This window comes from Myotis yumanensis, unplaced genomic scaffold, assembly GCF_028538775.1.
Source record: "Myotis yumanensis isolate MYYU_CA2020_CCGP unplaced genomic scaffold, mMyoYum1.0.hap1 SCAF_1, whole genome shotgun sequence".
NCBI lineage: Eukaryota > Metazoa > Chordata > Mammalia > Chiroptera > Vespertilionidae > Myotis > Myotis yumanensis.
Genome location: NW_027223752.1, coordinates 111,664,695 through 111,680,967, shown reverse-complemented (window position 1 = coordinate 111,680,967; position 16,273 = coordinate 111,664,695).

Here is a 16,273-nt window from a genome sequence, read left to right as displayed (position 1 = left end):
TTTTTGGTTGTAATAGTAAATGTGATATTTTTTCAGTTTCTATTTCTGAGAGTTCATTATTGAAGAATAAAAATGCCATAGATTTCTGGGTGTTAATTTTGAATCCTGCTACATTGCCAAATTCATTTATTAAATCTAGTAGTTTTTAGATGGAGGCTTTTCTACTTACAATATCATGTTATCTGCAAAAAATGACTGTTTTACTTCCTCACTTCCAACTTGGATGCCTTTTATTTTTTATTCTTGTCTGATTTCTATGGCTCAGACTTCCGGTACTATGTTGAACAAGAGTGGTGAAAGAGGGCATCCCAGTCTTGTTCCTTTTCTTAGGGGAAATGGTTTTAGTATTTCCCATTGACTATGATGTTGGCTGTAGGTTTATCATATGTGGCTTTTATTATGTTGAGGCATGATCCCTCTATTCCCACTTTGCTAAAGGTTTTTATCAAGAAAGGGTGTTGAATTTTGTCAAAGGCTTTTTCTGCATCAATTGATATGATCATATGATTTTTGTCTTGCAACCTGTTTATGTGATGTATCACATTTATTAATTTGTGAATATTGTACCAGCCTTGCATCCCCAGAATAAATTTCACTTGGACATGGTGTGTGATCTTTTTAATGTATTGTTGGATGTGATTTGCTAATATTTTGTTGAGGATTTTTAAAAAATCTTTATTGTTGCCGAAACCGGTTTGGCTTAGTGGATAGAGTGTCGGCCTGCGGACTGAAAAGTCCCAGGTTTGATTCCGGTCAAGGGCATGTACCTGGGTTGCGGGCACATCCTCAGTAGGAGATGTGCAGGAGGCAGCTGGTCGATGTTTCTCTCTCATCGATGTTTCTAACTCTCTATCTCTCTCTCCCTTCCTCTCTGTAAAAAAAATCAATAAAAATATCTTTAAAAAAAAATCTTTATTGTTGAAAGTATTACATAGGTCCTCCTTTTTCGCCCATTAACCTATTAAAGCCTGCTCCTGTCCCCGCCTGCCAGGCCCTAACCACCCCAGTATCTGTGTCCATGGATTATACATATATGCATACAAGTTCATTGATTGATCTCTTCCCAACCACCCTACCCTACCTCCCCTCTGAGGTTCAACAGTTTGTTCATTGCTTCTATGGCTCTGGGTCTATTTTGATCATCATTTTATTTGATCCATTAGATTCTACATATGAGTGAGATCATGTGATATTTATCTTTCTCTGCCTGGCTTATTCTGCTCAGATAGTACTCTCCAGCTCCATCCATGCTATCGCAAATGGTAAGAGTTCTTTCTTTTTTCTTGCCCCATAGTATCCCATTGTGTAAATGTACCATAGTTATTTTATCCACTCATCTGCTGATGGGCAGTTAGGCTGTTTCTAAGTCTTAGCTATTGTAAATTGCACTGCTATGAAAATACGGGAGCATACATTTTTTTTCTGATAAGTGTTTTGGTTTCTTAGTATATATTACTAGAACTGGGATGACTGGGTCTAATGGGAGCCTCTTTTATAATTTTTTTAAATATATATTTTATTGATTTTTTACAGAGAGAAAGGAAGAGGGATAGAGAGTCAGAAACATCAATGAGAGAGAAACATCAATCAGCTGCCTCCTGCACACTCCCCACCGGGGACGTGCCCACAACCAAGGTACATGCCCTTGACCGGAATCGAACCTGGGACCCTTCAGTCTGCAGGCCGATGCTCTATCCACTGAGCCAAACTGGTTAAGCTTATAATTTTTTGAGGAAACTCTATATTGTTTTCCACAGTGACAGACTTCTGCTCATGGGCCATGAAGTTTCAATAGCACTGTACGTGCGCGCCCGCACGTGGTATTTTGTGGAAGAGCCACACTCAAGGGGCCAAAGAGCCGCATGTGGCTCACAAGCTGCAGTTTGCAGACCACTGTCCTAGGAGATGTATGAGTAAACATATTGCTATGAAAGATTCCTGTGATTTTGGTGCCTATGGTTGCTTTCATGGTTTCTAGGACTTTCATGGTTTCACATTTTACATTTACATTTTTTATCCATTTTGAGTTTATTCTTGTATAGGGTGTAAGTTGGTGGTCTAGTTTCATTTTTTTGCATGTATCTTTCCAATTTTCCCAACACCATTTATAAAAGAGACTGTCTCTGTTCCAATATATGTTCTTGCCTCCTTTGTCAAATATTAATTAAACATATTGGCTTGGGTCACTTTCTGGGTTCTCTGTTTTGTTCCATCGATCTATATGCCTGTTGTTGTGCCAGTAGCAGGCTATTTTGAGTATAGTAGCTTTGTAATATAACTTGATATCTGGTTTTGTGATTCCTCCAACTTTTTTCTTCTTTCTCAAGATTGCTACAGCTATTTTGGGTCTTTTTTGTTTTCATATAAATTTTTGGGAAATTTGTTCTAGGTCTGTGAAATATGCCATTGGTATTTTAATAGGGATTGAATTGAATCTATAGATTGTTTTGCGTAGTATGGACATTTATATGATGTTGATTCTAATTTCATGAACATGGTATATTCTTCCACTTGTTTATATCTTCCTCTATCTCTTTCTTCAATGTCCTGTAGTTTGTCGAATACAGGTCTTTTACCTCCTTGGTTAAGTTTATTTGTAAGTATCTTAATTTTTTTCCAAGGTAAATGGGATTGTTTTTTTAGTTTCTCTTTCTGAGAGTTTCTATTGATGTATAAAAATGGTATGAATTTCTGGATGTTAATTTTGTATCCTGCTAAATTTCCCAAATTTATTTATTCAATCTAGTAGTTTTTCATGGAGTCTTTAGGGCAAGCATGTCAAACTCATTTAAATGAGGCATGTGGCCCGCTTGCTGTGAGTTTGACATGCTTGCTTTAGGGTTTTCTATGTACAATATCATGTAATTTGCTAATAATGAAAGTTTTAATCCTCCTTTTCAATTTGGATGCCTTTTATTTCTTCTTCTTGTCTGATTGCTATGTCCAGGACCTGTAGAACTATGTTGAACAAGAGTGGTGAAACACGCATCTCTGTCTTGTTCCTGTTCTTAGGGAAAATGCTTTTAGTTTTTGCCCATTGAATATCATGTTGGCTGTAGGATTGTCATAGATTACCTTTATTTTGTTGAAGTATGTTCCCTCTATTCCCACTTTGCTGAGAGCTTTTGTCAATAAAGGGTGTTCGATTTTGTTGAATGCTCTTTTTGCATCAAGTGATATGGCTATAAGATTTTTCTCTTGCAATCTGTTTATATGCTGTGTCACATTTATTGTTTTGCAAATATTGTACCAGCCTTGTATTCCTGTAATAAATCAAACTTGATCATAATATATGATCTTTTTATGTATTGCTGGATCCGATTTGCTAAAATTTTGTTGAGGATTTTAGCATTTATCAGGGATATTGGCCTATAGTTCTCTTTCTTTGTTGTGTTGTTATCTGGTTTTGGAATTAGGATGATGAGGGCCCCATGGATAGAGTTTGGAAGTATTCTTTCCTATTGAATTTTTGTAATAGTGTAAGGAGTAGAGGAGTTAGTACTTTGAATATATGGCAAAACTCCCTTGTGAAGCCTTCTGGACTTGTGCTTTTTTTTGCTGGGAGTTTTTTAATTACTGATTTAATTTCATCAGGAGTTATCAGCCTATTCGGGATTTCTGATTCTTCCTTATTGAGCTTTGGAAGATTGTATTTTTCTAGGAATATTTCCATTTGATGCAGGTTGTCCCTTTTGCTGGAGTAAAGTCATTCATAGTGTTGTTGTTTTTTTTTTTACATCCTTTGTATTTCTGTGGGGTCAGTTGTTACTTCTGCTCTTTTGTTCTTCATTTTGTTTATTTGTGTCCTCTCTTTTTGTTTCCTGGTAAATATGACTAGACGTTCATCTATCTTGTTTATCCTTTTGAAGAACCAGTTCTTGGTTTGATCTTTTGTATTGTTTCTTTATCTCTATGTCATTTATTTCCTCTCTGATCTTTATTGTTTCCTTCCTTATGTTTGGTTTGGGCTTTATTGGTTGTTCTCTTTCTAATTCTTTAAGTTGTAGTGTTAGATAACTTATTATCAGTTTTTCTATTTTCTTTTTTTTGTTGTTGTTGTTTTGTTTGTTTTTCTTGAAGAAGGCCTGTAGTACTATGAACTTGCCCTTGAAGACTACTTTCACTGTGAAGCATAGATTTTGGATTGTTGCATTTTTATTTTTTCTAGGATGTTCTTTTTTATTTTTCTTAGATCTCTTTGGTAACTCATTCATTGTGCAATAGCATGCAATTTAGCCTCCATGTATTTGATTGTTTTCAAGCCTTTTTATTGCAGCTGATTTCTAATTTCATGCCATTGTGGTCAGAGAAGATGCTTGATATGATTTCAATCTTCTTGAATTTGTAGAGACTTAGCTTGCATCCTAACAAGTGGTCCATATTTAAAAATGTCCCATGTGTACTTGAGAAGAATGTATATTCCATAGCTTTGGGGTGGAATGTTCTGAATATTTCAATTAGTTCCTTCTGTTCTAGAGTATCATTTAGGATTGTTGTTTCCTTGTTGATTTATTTTGTTGTTGTTGTCTAGAAGATTTATCCGGAGATGTTTGTCGGATATTAAAGTACCCTATTATTATTGTATTGCTGTCAATCTCTCCCTTAATATATTCCAGAAGTTTTTTTTGTTTTTTTGCTTTGTGTGTGTGTGTGTGTGTGTGTGTGTGTGTGTGTGTGTTTATGTATTTGGTGCTCCTCTATTGGGTGCATATATGTTTACTAGAGTTATAGCCTCTTGTTGTATCAATCCCTTTAGTATTATTAAGTGACCTTCCTTATCTCTTGTTATGGCCTTCACTTTGAGGTCTATTTTGTCAGATATAAGTGTTGCTATCTCTGCTTTTTTAATTTCCATTTTCCTGAAAAATTGTTTTCCATCCCTTCTGTTTCAGTGTGTGAGTCCTTTCTTCTAAGGTCAGTCTCTTGTAGACAGCATGTATATGGGTCATGTTTTCTTAGCCACTCATCTACCCTATGTCTTTTGATTGGAGCATTTAGTCCATTTAAGGTTATTATTGATAGGTATTTGTTTGTAGCCATTTTTATTCTCTATGCCTGTGTTCCTTTTTCCCTTTCTATTTCTTCTCTTTACAACAGTCCCTTTAGCATTTCTTTCACTGCTATATTGGTGGCAATAAACTCCCTTAGCCTTTTTTGTATGTGAAGCTCCTGGTTTCACCTTCAATTTCTGATGATAGTCATGATGGATAGTGTATTCTTGGATTCAGTCCCTTATTTTTCATTATTTTGTATACTTCATTCCATTTCCTTCTAGCTTGATGTGTTTCTGTTGAGAAATCAGTTGATAGTCTAATGGGAGATCCCTGGTAGGTAACTTTCTGTCTCTTTGGCTACTTTAAGAATCTTTATTTTTCTTTTACATTTGTTATTTTAATTATCAGTTAACTATGTGTGGGTCTTTTGTGGTTCAACTTGATTGGGACTGTCTGTGTTTCTTGAAAATGAGTGACTTTTTCCTTCACCAGGTTAGGGAAATTGTTTGCCATAATTTCTTTAAAGAAGTGTTTTATTCCTTTCTCAGATTCTGCTCCTTGTGGTAATCCTGTAATGTGAATATTATGTTCCATGTTGTTCCAAAGCTCCTTTAGACTCTCCTTCTGGTTTTTATTTATTTCCCACTTACTATTCTGAGGAGAGATTTTTTTCTACTTTGTCTTCTCATTTGCTGATTCTCTCCTCACCTTCTTCTAGTCTACAGTTGAATCCTTCCAGAGTGTTCTTTATTTCAGCTATGTCATTGATTTTTATTTATTGTTCAAACTTTTTCCATGTTGTTAGAGCTGTCATTAAGTCCATTATAATTATCATTAAGTTATTCATAGGTCTCACACTTATTACCATTACTATGAATTCTTTATCTGACAAATTGCTTGCCTCCATATTATTTAGTTCCTTCTCTGATGATTTGTCCTTTTCTTTCATTTAGGGATTGTTTGTTTTTTTTTCCTGCCCATTTTTTGGTCCCTTAATATTTGTTTCTATGTATTAGGTCAAACTGCTATGCCTCCCAGATTTTGGCAGACTCATCTGGATAACAAGTTACATCATACACAGGAATAAATTCAAAATTGATAAAATGCTTAAATGTATGTTGTGAAACAATAAAAATTCTAGAAAAAAACTATAAGCAGCAAAATCTCAGACATCTCTCATGGAAATGTGTTTACAGATATATCTCCCAAGGTAAAGGAAACTAAGGAGAAAATACACAAAAAAGACTACATCAAAATAAAAAGCTTCTGCACAGAAAAAAATAAACAAAACGAAAAGGGAGCCCACTGTATGGGTGAACATATTTGGTAATGATCCATCTGATAAACAGTTAATATCCCAAATATATAGGAACTCATACAACTTAACAAAAGGAAGACAAAAAATTCAATTAAAAAATGGGCAAAGGACCTAAATAGACACTTCTCCAAAGAGGACATACAGATGGCCAAGAGACATATGAAAAAAATGCTCAAAGTCACTGACTGTCAGAGAGGTGCAAATTAAAATGACAATGCGGTATCACCTCACACCTGCCATAATGGCTAGTATCGACAAATCAACAAATGACAAGTGCTGGCAAAGATGTGGAGAGATGGGAACCCTAGTACACTGCTGATGGGAATGCAGACTGGTGCAACCATTATGGAAAACAGTATGGAGTTTCCTCAAAAAATTAAATATGGAACTGCCATTTGACCCAGTGTTTTCACTTCTAGGAATGTATCCTAAGAATCCTGAAACACCATTCAGAAAGAATGTGTGCACTCCTATGTTCATAGCAGAACAAATTGCAATAGCTTATATATGGAAACAACCCAAGTGCCCATCAGTAAGTGAGTGGATTAAAAAGCATGGAGGGACCTGGAGAGTAGCATGTTAAGTGAAATAAGTTAGTAAAAAAAAATATAAGTATCACATGATCTCATTCTTATGTGGAATCTAAGTAACAAAATAAACTGATGAACAGAGTGGATCCAGAGAGATGGAAGCATAGAACAGAGTGCTCATGGAATCTCAGAGGGAAGATGGGGGAGAGTGAGTGGGTGGCGGTAATCAACCAAAGACCTTGTATGAATATATGCATAACCCATGTACACAAACAATAAGATGCTGAAGTCCTGGGTTGGAAGGTAGGGGCAGGCTGGAGGGGACCAATTGAGGGGGAAAGGGAACATATGTAATACTTTTAACAATAAAGATTAATTTAAAAAAATAAAGTTAGATCATATAAAATATATATATATAAATTGTAAATCAAAGTAACAATGAAATGCTATCTCACACCAGTCAGAATGGATATCATCAATAAATCAACAAACAACAAATAACATGTTTTGGCAAAAAAAGTGGAGAAAAGGAAACCCTTGTTCACAATTGGTGAAATTGCAAGTTATTTTATTCACTATCGAAAGAATTTGGAGATTTCTCATAAAGCTAAAAATATATCTACCATAAAACACAGCATTCCAATTCTGGGTATTTATTCAAAGAAAACAAATGTCTCCTTACCATGTTCTGACAGCTGAAAAAAATATTGAATAAATATAAAGGGAAAAATATTTTCTTTGCTAGCAAGAGAGGCTGTATAACCATGGATACGGTAATGTCCTTGGGGAGCTGAACAGAAGATATGCTCTATGTGAGCAGTTGACACAAAGTAGTAGAAGGATTCACTCTGTAAATCATTTCCCCAGAACTCTCTTAATTAAAGGGACAGAGATAAGTATAAAGATTTCAGATCCCTTTGAACAAAGCTATCACAAGTGACATAGAGTTTTCCACTCATAATAATAAACTCATTTTTTTTGTTTACTTTAATTTTACTTTTAGAATGATTATGTTTTGAGAATTCAACTCTATATTGATAGTTATTTCTTTTAATATGTGAACTGTATTTTACCACTCTTCTATATTTAGTTACTGCTGTTGGGAAGTAGACTATCATGTCTCTGCTCCTCTGCCCCCTCAGTTTCTTGTAGGCAAACTGTGTTTTTTGTCAGGATACTTTTAAATTTTTTTGTTCACTTATGGTTTTCACTTAGAGTAAAATATTCTGAATGTGTACTTCCTTCCATTTATTCTGTTTTTAATAATTTAAACATTTAAATAGAAAATACATGTCTTTATTAAATTCTGAATACATTTCAGCGATTGGTCATTTATATATTGCTTATTCTCTATTCTTCATTATAGAACTCAATTTTTCTTTATCTTTCCTTTTTCCTTTTGGTGTTATAATGGATGCAATTTTCCATTATTTAATTTAACTTCTTGTTTATTAAACCTCTCTCTAATTATATTTAACTAGAGGCCCGGTGCACAAAAATTTGTGCACTTGGGGGGGGGTCCCTCAGTCTGGCCTGTGCCCTCTTGCAGTCTGCGACCCCTTGGAGGATGTCCACCTGCTGGCTTAGGCCTGCTCCCTGGGGGTTGGGTCCAAGCTGGCAGTCAGACATCCCTCTGGCAGCCCAAGAGCCCTCAGAGGATGTCCACTTGCCGGCAGGGAGCAGGCCTAAGCTGCGGTTGGACATCCTTAGCGCTGATGGAGGCAGGAGAAGCACCCATCACCACCGCTGTACTGGCAGCTGTCAGCCTGGCTTGTGGCTTAGCAGAGCTCCCCCTGTGGGAGCGCACTGACCACCAGGGTAATTAACCGTACCTTCGCTACGCTTCCCATTGGCTAATCAGCAAGATATGCAAATTAACTGCCAACAAAGATAACAGCCGGCAGCCACGCAGCTGAAGCAAGCAGGAGGTTTGCTTGCTCCAGTGATGGAGGAAGCCAAGGTTCCCCACCTGCTGCGGCCCGGCTCTGAGCTCCGAAAGCAACAGCTCCAAAACCAACAAAGTTTCAATTATAGAAGCTAAACAAATCCCAGATACCTGCTTTCAGCCAGCCGCAGCCTCAGAGCTGGAGCGAGCAGGATGGCAACAAAGTTTCAATTATAAAAGCCAAACAAACCTCAGATACCTGCTTTCAGCCAGCCACGGCCTCAGAGCTGGGAGCGCCAGTGAAGGCAACAGAGTTTCAATTATAGAAGGTAAATAAATCCCAGAATTAAAAAAAAGAAAAAAAGGAGAGGCTGGGAGCTTCAGTAGCAGGCCAGCCTGAAAACAGCTCTCAGCCCCTCACCCAGACTGGCCAGGCACCCCAGTGGGGACCCCCACCCTGCAGGGGGTGTGGCCAGCCTGAAAACAGCCATCAGCCCCTCACCTAGGCTGGACAGGCACCCAAGTGGGATCCCCACCCTGAAGGGGGTGTGGCTAGCCTGAAAACAGCCATCAGCCCCTCATCCAGGCTGGCCAGGCACCCAGTGGGGACCCCCACCCTGGAGGGGGTGTGACCAGCTGCAAACAGCCATCAGCCCCCCACCCAGGCTGGACAGGCACCCAAGCGGGACCCCCACCCTGATCTGGGACACCATTCAGGGCAAACCAGCCAGCCCCCACCTGTACACCAGGCCTCTATCCTATAGAGTAAAAGGGTAATATGCAAATTGACCCTAACAGCAGAAAGACTGGGAATGACTGGTCACTATGACACACACTGACCACCAGGGGGCAGACGCTCAATGCAGGAGCTGCACTCTGGTGGTCAGTGCACTCCCACATGGGGGAGCTCTGCTCAGCCACAAGCAAGGCTGATGGCTGCCAGTACAGCGGTGGTGATGGGAGCCTCACCTGCCTCCTCAGCAGCGCTAAGGATGTCTGACTGCAGCTTAGGTCTGCTGCCCCCTGGCAAGTGGACATCCCCTGAGGGCTGCCGGGCTGCCAGAGGGATGTCTGACTGCCAGCTTAGGGCCAATCCCCCAGGAAGCAGGCCCAAGCCAGCAGGTGGTCATCTCCCAAGGGGTCCCAGACTGCGAGAGAGCACAGGCCAGGCTGAGGGACCCCCCCCCCCCCCGAGTGCACAAATTTTTGTGCACCGGGCCTCTAATATATATATATATATATATATATATATATATATATATATATATATACTAGTAGCCCAGTGCACAAAATTCGTGCACATTAAAAGGTAATTAATTAACGGAAATATTTTAATATTGCTATTTGCCATTTCTCTATAATAGAAGTGTGAGAGATGAAAGGAAATTAGTAAAATGTATATGAAAATAATACATAAATTTATTAATAAATAAATAACAAAAGGATATAACAACAACAGAGACATGATATAAAAATGACAAAAACATGATATGAAAACAACAAAAACATGATATAAAAACAACAGTGATGCAAACAATGACTGATAAACTGATTAAACTTATTCTAATATCTCTCTGTACACCACATTAAGAGTGAAAACACTTTCAGAGTGCTTGACTAGTTTCCCTTGTGCTGAAGTATTTAGAATTTTAACTTTAACGTCACATGCTCTTGGAACTCGAGAGAAAGCAACTTATAACTGACCATGTGCAAAAACGGGTTCAAGTAGGAATATGGCTACTCTGTCTAGAGTTTGTCCTTGTGATTTATTAATAGTCATCACAAATTATGATATCACTGGAAACTGTCATTGAATCAATTTAAATGGGAGGCCAGTGTCAGATGGGGACAAATCAGTTCTTAGAATCAGAACAACCTCTCCCTCTGCAGATCCTGTTAATACTTCAGCTTCGATAATGTTAAGTCGTAATCTTTGATAATAAATCTGGTACCATTACAAAGACCCCATTTACTATTAAGATTTCTTAATAGCATGATGATTGCACCCACTTTCAATTTTAATTTATGACATGGCATTCCCAAATGAGTAATACTATTAAGAAATTCGATGGGAAAATTTTCCTTTTCAGCATCATCTGTGGAATCAATGGAATCATCACTCAAATATGTGTGAAAATCTCCATCGAGTATATCCAAAATTTCATTTACTTTTGAACATGCTCATTTTTTGAACAAAGAATTGCATGTTTAGATATATTTTTAATATTATCTATAGATATAGTATTTCCAAAGTTAGCTTCAATAATAGATCCATTACAAATCATTTCACAGGGGATTTCAATAATATCCATTCCTAAATGAAAATTTCTATCAAGTTTGCCATCTCCAAGTTTTACTAACCATCCACTATAAGCAGGATCCTCTGATCTCATATTTATTGTAAGAGACAACTTTCTGAAACATCCCCAAACATTGCAGTACTTTAAACTCATTTGTACTATGACTGATCACATAGCATGCGGTACAATACTGAGACATTGTCGAAAATCCCCTTCAAGAAGGAGAACTTTCCCACCAAATACAACATTCAAATTTCTCTGTCTATGGTGTGTATAGCATGACTGGATGCCATGGTGCATTCATCAATAATAAGAAGTTGGGCCTTTTTAATATTTTTAGCAACTTCACTGTTTATATTGAGTCTAGAAATTGAAGTTTCATTTAGTGGAATGGATAATTTATATTGGGAATGAAAGGTGCTTCCACCGAGAAGTAAATTTGCAGGAATTCCTGTAGACACTCTGGGTAAAACAGTACTACCATGACCTCTAATATAATGTATTAAATCTTTATAAAGATATGCCTCCATGCTCTGAAGGCCAGTTCCTGCCTCAAACCTTGTCCTTACCAGAAACAGCTTCAGGAGGGCACAACCCTTGGCAATGTGACCCAGAACTCAGTGTGTCCATGCTCCAAGGGCCGGTTCCTGCTTCAAACCTCACCATCACCGGAAACAGCTAGGGGAGGGTGCAGCTGTAGCCAAGAGGACCCAGGATTCAGTGCAGCCACGTCTGAGGGCGGGTTCCTGCCTGGAACCTCGCCGCCCTCACAGGGAACAGCTAGGGGATGGTGCAGCCATTTCCAAGACTACCCCTGTAGGACTGACTTCCATCCAGTTGGTTGAGCCACTGTTGTGACATTACACCCAGGGTTTTTATTATATAGTACTAGAAGCCCGGTGCACAAAAATTTGTGCACTCGGGGGTGAGGGTGTGGGGTGGGGCCAGACCCCTCAGCCCGACCTGCATCCTCTGTCATGTTCTGGGACCCCGGACACTCCTGGCCTAGGCACAGGCCTACAGGCTTGGGATGGCCTGGCTCCCGAGGCCCCATTTTATCAAGAGAACAAAGTCAGCATTAGTTACAGCCCTCACTGAACCCAGTACACTGCATCTGTGCATACAACTGCCTCGTTCATGTGTCTGCTTCGCCCTACTGAATTACTAACATCTTGAGGACATAGCTCTGTCTTATCCTGCTTCAACTTCAGTGCCTGGCCTGGTGCCAGGGACCTGAGAGGGTTTGCTGAGTGAGTGAATGAGTGAATGAATGAGAAAGTAAGTGAATGAGCAAGCAGATACCGGTCAGGATAGTTCTCACTCCACTCTGGGCTGCCTGACGCAAACCCTGGGCAATTCCCGCCCTGCTCCCAGGGACCCCACTCCCCTCTCCCAGCTGCATAGTTTGCGCAGGGCAAAGGCGGCCTGGGTGTGCCTGTTGGCAGATGCCTGCATTAGCACCAGCCAAGCTGGGATCCCTGTGGGAAGGTCATTTGTGGGCGCAGCCGGTGGCTGATCGGTGCATTAGCACCCACCATCCTGGAATCCCCGTGGGAGGGCCGTTTGTGGGCATGGCCATTGGCAGAATGGTACATTAGCACCCGTCAACCAGGGATCCCTGGAGGAGGGCTGTTTGTGGGTGAGGCCGGTGGCTGATCGGTGCATTAGCTCCCGTCAAACCGGACCCCCATGGGAAGGCTGTTTGTGGGCGCAGCCAGTCGCTGATCGATGCATTAGCACCTGCCAGCCACGGATCCCCGCGGGAGGGCCATTTGTGAGCGTGGCCATTGGCATAATAGTGCATTAACACCCGCCAAACTGGGATCACCACGGGAAGGCCGTTTGTGGGCGCAGCCGGTGGCTGATCGGTGCATTAGCACCTCCAGCCACGGATCCCACGGGAGGGCCGGTGGTGGGCGTGGCCAGTGGCAGATTGGTGCATTAGCACCTGCCAGCCAGGGATCCCCATGGGAGGGTCGTTTGTGGGCGTGTTCGGTGGCGGATCGCTGTGGTCCAGCTGGCCAGCCCTGGGTCAGGTCCCATACGGGCTGCCTGCCACCCGGGTCGCATATAGCAAGCCCAGATGGCAGCGGGGCTGGCAGGATGGTGCTGTCCTGCCCTGCCTGTAGTATGCAAATTAGTCGCCATCTTTGTTGGTGGTTAACTGCCATCTTGGTTGGCAGTTAATTTGCATATCACCCTGATTAGCCCATGGGAAGCGTGTTGGAGGTACGGTTAATTACCATTTTGTCTATTATTAGATAGGATTATATATAATTTCTAGACATATTTGTTTTGATGTTTGAGATAATTTTTAATTTTTTAAAATTCTTTATTGTTTTAAATATTATATATAGTATTAAATGTTTCCTTTTTCCCCCATTGTCCTCTTCCCAGCTACTCCCAGACCCCAGCACAAGCCCTCAACCAACCCCTAAGTGTATGTGTCCATTGGCTATGCTCATATGCATGCATACAAGTCATTTGGTTGACATCTTACCTGCCCCACCAACTGTACCCTGCCTTCCCTCTGAAGTTTCACCATCTATTCAATGCTTCTAGTCTCCGGCTCTATTTTTCTTCATCAGTTTATGTTGTTCATTATATTCCACTAATGAGTGAGATCATGTGATATTTACCTTGCTCCAACTGGCTTATTTAGCTTAACATAATTCTCTCTATGTCCATCCATGCTGTTGCAAAAGGAAAGAGTTCCTTCCTTTTTACAGCAGCATAGTATTCCATTGTGTAGATGTACCACTGTTTTTTAATCTACTCATCAGCTGATGGGCATTTAGGCTGTTTCCAAATCTTAGCTATTATAAATTTTGCTGCTATGAACATAGGAGTGCATATATTCTTTCTGATTGGTGTTTCTGATTTCTTGGGATATATTCCTATAAGTAGGATCACTGGGTCAAATAGGGTTCCATTTTGAATTTTTTGAGAAAAGTCCATACTGTCTTCCACAGTGCCTGCACCACTATACACTCCCACCAGCAGTGCACAAGGTTGTTTTTTTTTTCCTCCACATCCTTACCTGCATTTGTCTTTTGTAGATTTGTTGATGATAGCCATTCTGACAGGTGTGAGATGGTATCTCATTGTCCTTTTGATTTGCATCTCTCAGATGATTAGTGACTTTGAGCATGTTTTCATATGATCCTTGGCTTTCTGTATGTCCATTTCAAAAAGTGTCTATTTAAGTCCTTTGTGAATTTTTGATTGGATTGTTTTTATTCCTTTTTTTAAGATGTATGAGTTCCCTATAAATCTTGAAGATTAGGCCCTTATCGGATATACCAATGACAAATATATTCTCCCATGCAGTGGGCTTTCTTGTTGTTGGTTTCTTTTGCTGTGCAGAAGCTTTTTATTTTTATACTAGAGGCCCGGTGCACAAAAATTTGTGCACTGGGCGGGGGGGAAGGGGGGTCCCTCAACCCGGCCTGTGCCCTCTCGCAGTCTGGGACCCCTCGGGAGATAACGACCTGCTGGCTTAGGCCTGCTCTCGGTGGCAGAGGGCAGGCCCAATCCCTAAGTGCAGCCCCTGGTCAGGCTCAGAGCAGGGCTGATTGGGGAGTTGGGGCGCAGCCCCGTCATGCAAAGAGCAGGGCGAATCGGGAGGTTGCGATGCCACCCTCAGTCACACTCAGGGTAGGGCCAATTGGGGGGTTGGGGCACCGCCCCCTGTCACACTCAAGGCAGGGTCGATGGGGAGGTTGCGGTGCCACCCCCTGTCATGCACAGAGCAGTGCTGATCAGGGGGTTGGGGTGCTGCCCCCTGTCACTCGCAGAGCAGGGTCGATCAGGGGGTTGGGGAGCTCCCCCCTGTCATGCACAGAGCTGGGCCCATAGCGGGTTGAGGAGCTCCCCCCTGTCACTCACATAGTAGGGCCGATAGGGGAGTTGGGGCACTGCCCCCTGTCACACACAGAGCAGGGCAGATCAGGGGGTTGGGGCGCTGCACCCTGTCACACTCAGGGCAGGGCCAATGGGGAGGTTATGGCTCTACCCTGTCACACACAGAGCAGAGCCCATCAGGGGGTTGGTGCGCTGCACCCTGTCAAACACAGAGCCGCAGGGCAATCAGGGGATTGGAGAGCTCCCCCCATCAGGCACAGAGCAGGACTGATCAGGGGGTTGGGGCGCCTTCCCCTGTCACGAACAGAGCAGGGTGGATAGGGAGGTTGTGGCCCCGCCCCCTTTCACACTGGGAGCCACAGGGCGATCAGGGGGTTTGGGCTCTGCCCCCGTCATGCTGATCCCGGTGCCGGGAGCCTCGCTGCTCCGCTGATCCTGGTGCCGGGAGGCATATTACCCTTTTACTATATAGGATAGAGGCCTGGCACACGGGTAGGGGCTTGCTGGTTTGCCCTGAAGGGTGTCCTTGATCAGGGTGGGGGTCCCCACTGGGGTGCCTGGCCAGTCTGGCTGAGGGGCTGAGGGCTGTTTTCCGGGTGGCAAGTGACTGAAGCTCCCAACCACTCCTTGTTTTCTTTTTCTTTTTTTTATTCTGGGCCAGCTTTAGCTCTGAGGCCTCGCTGCTGAAAACATCAATACAATGTTGCGGTCTGGCTGGCTGAAGCCCGGCTGAATGAAAGCCGGTTTCTGGGGTTTTGTTTAGCTTCTTATTTGCAACATAGTACATACTTGCTTAGAGTTGCAGCTGAGAGGCCAGCAAGTTAGGCGGGGAATGTTGGAGTCCGCAGTCACTGGAGCAAGCAAGCTTCCCTGTTTGCTTCAGTGCATGGCTGCTGGCCGCCATCTTGGCTGACAGTTAATTTGCATAAGGATATGCTGATTAGCCAATGGGAAGGGTAGCGGTCGTACGCTAATTACCATGTTTCTCTTTTATTAGTGTAGATAGTCCATTTGTTTATTTTCTCCTTCATTTCCATTGCCTAGGAGCTGTATCAGTAAAGATACTGCTATTACATATGTCTGATATTTGGCTGCCTATGGATTCTTCTAAGCTTCTTATGGTTTCCCCTCTTAAGTTTTAAGTCATTTATCCATTTTGAGTTTATTTTTATGTATGATGTGAGTTGGTGGTCCAGTTTCATTTTTTTTTTGCATTTATCTGTCCAATTTTCCTAACACCATTTATTGAAGGGACTGTCTTGACTCCATTGTATGTTATGCCTCCTTTGTCAAATATTAATTGAGCATAATGGCTTGGGTCAATTTCTGGGTTCTCTGTTCTGTTCCATTGGTCTATATGTCTGTTCTTGTGGCAGTACAAT